Consider the following 2,313-nt stretch of genomic DNA (forward strand, 5'->3'; position numbering starts at 1 on the left):
ATTATTATATATATTATATATTATATATTATATATTATATATTATATATATTATAAGATATATAATATATATAATATATATAATATATAATATAATATAATATAATATAATTATTATTACATCACCTAATATGTATTAAGAAAGCTACTATAGCAAATATTCTATATGCACTATTATATTTAGCCCTAAGAAGATCTTAATGAAATATTGTATTATCCCCATTATATTATATATCCCCATTATATATCTTATAATATATATATAATATATAATATATTATATATAATATATATAATTATTATTATTGTTACTGGCTTTTTTAGTTCAAATGGATCTTACAGGTTCTTGAGTCCAAACTTCAGTGAAGTTCCAAGAATCTCCAATTTATGAGTGGTCATCCAGACTCTTCTTGAATGAATGTAGATTATTCTATGTTCCTCAATTTCAATTGTTTGCAAATAATTTATGCAATTTTATTGTCTCATTTGGTCCTAGTTCTGTCTGTTGGAGTAAACAGAATTAGTTTAACCATGAGCCCTAAGATATCCCTTCAAATCTTTGAAAATAGCTATTTCACTTTTCTTCTCTCACCTCCACTGCACTGTCCAAGTCTTCATGTTAAGCTGAACATCTCCAGTTCTTGACGTGACACAGTTTCCCTCTCCTCTGAACACAACCCACTTTGTCAATACTCTTCTTAATAATAGCTGGAAAAAATGTTGAGTATATTTGTCAGAATATGTCTGGCAAGAGCAATGACCAGAAGTACAATTGTATTCCTTTTCCTGGACACTACATTTCTTTTAATGCAGGATAAGAATGCCTTAGCTTTTTTGGCTCACACCTTTGGATCATATTGAGCTTGCTCTCAATTAAATATCCAAGTCTTTTTCATGTGAATTTCTGTTAAGCCAGTACTCCCTGCATCCCGTATTAATATCAGCCTGTAGTTCCAGTCTGATGAAATCTTTTTGAATCCCAATTCTTTCTTTGAGCATATCAACTATCACTTCCAGCTTTGTGTCAACAGCAAATGTGGTCAGCCTGCCTTTTGTGTCTTCATTTATGTTGTTGATAAGGCTATCAAATAGAATTTTGCCATGGAAAGAACCCTTTGACCACTCTGGGGGTATTATCCAAGGTTGACATCAGCCCATGAATTAATATTGTTTGCATACAGTTATCCAACCCTTTGTGACTCTCCCTAATTACAGGGTTAAAGCATGCTGCTGTTAGTAGCGTGATGTCATGGAACACTATAACACAGTTCAAATCCTTGCTTTGTTACTTACTATCTGTGTGATGTTGGGCCAGTTATTTAACCCCTCTGAGCTTCCTTTTCCTAATTTACAAAATAGTTTTTAATTAATAGGCTAGTTCATGATGAATTGTGTCATATTGATCAATGGGTCTCAAAAAGCCAACATACTTCAGGCACATGGAAATTGCAGCATAAAATGAATTGCTGAATAAATAAAAGAGCAATGATTAAGTCAAATTACTTATTTAAATCAAGATGCGTTGTCTATGTCTGTTATTTCTCCGATCTTTGTGTAGTCCACTTATGAAAAGTTGATAATAAGATATGTAAAGTATTATGTATTTATAAATGATCCATTGCTAATTCCTAAGATCACTATAGTCTTTATTGTTTATTGAGATATGATTTACATATTATAAAATTAACTCTTTTATAGTGTGCAATCTAATGGCTTTTAGTATATTTACAGAATTGTGTAAACCCCAGAATCTAATTTCAGAACATTTTAAAAAAATTTTTTTAACGTTTATTTATTTTTGAGACAGAGAGAGACAGAACATGAACAGGGGAGGGGCAGAGAGAGAGGGAGACACAGAATCTGAAACGGGCTCCAGGTTTTGAGCTGTCAGCACAGAGCCCGACACGGGGCTCGAACTCACAAACCGCGAGATCATGACCTGAGCCGAAGTCGGACGCCCAACCGACTGGGCCACCCAGGCACTCCTAATTTCAGAACATTTTAATCACCCAGATAAAAAATTCTGTACCCATTAACAGTCCCTCCCCATTTCCTCTTCAACCTTCAACCCTAGACAACCATTAATCTATTTTCTATTTCTACAGATTTGCCTATAATGTGCACTTTGTACAAATAGATTCACTTAATAATTTGCTTTCTATGAATATATTTTTTTACTTAGCATAATCTTTTCAATGCTTATCCAGGTTGTAGCATGTATCATTACTTCATTTGTTTTTACTGCCAAATAATATTATATAGATGTACCATACATTATCCATTCATCAGTTGACAGACATTTGAGTTGTTTCCA

The 2,313-nt window shown here is 32.6% G+C and overlaps 1 long non-coding RNA gene across 2 annotated transcripts in view; it reads left to right on the forward strand.

Annotated features, from left to right (window-relative positions):
- LOC121038037 (uncharacterized) overlaps positions 1-1,855 on the forward strand; it is a 16,550-nt gene extending 14,695 nt beyond the window's left edge. For both annotated transcript variants that reach the window (XR_005794113.1, XR_005794112.1), the window contains exon 5: positions 1,807-1,855. This is a non-coding gene — a long non-coding RNA (uncharacterized LOC121038037). The remainder of the gene's footprint in view (positions 1-1,806) is intronic.
- Positions 1,856-2,313: the final 458 nt, after the last annotated feature.

The sequence above is a fragment of the Herpailurus yagouaroundi genome, unplaced genomic scaffold (assembly GCF_014898765.1).
Source record: "Herpailurus yagouaroundi ecotype Mexico unplaced genomic scaffold, PumYag 165, whole genome shotgun sequence".
NCBI lineage: Eukaryota > Metazoa > Chordata > Mammalia > Carnivora > Felidae > Herpailurus > Herpailurus yagouaroundi.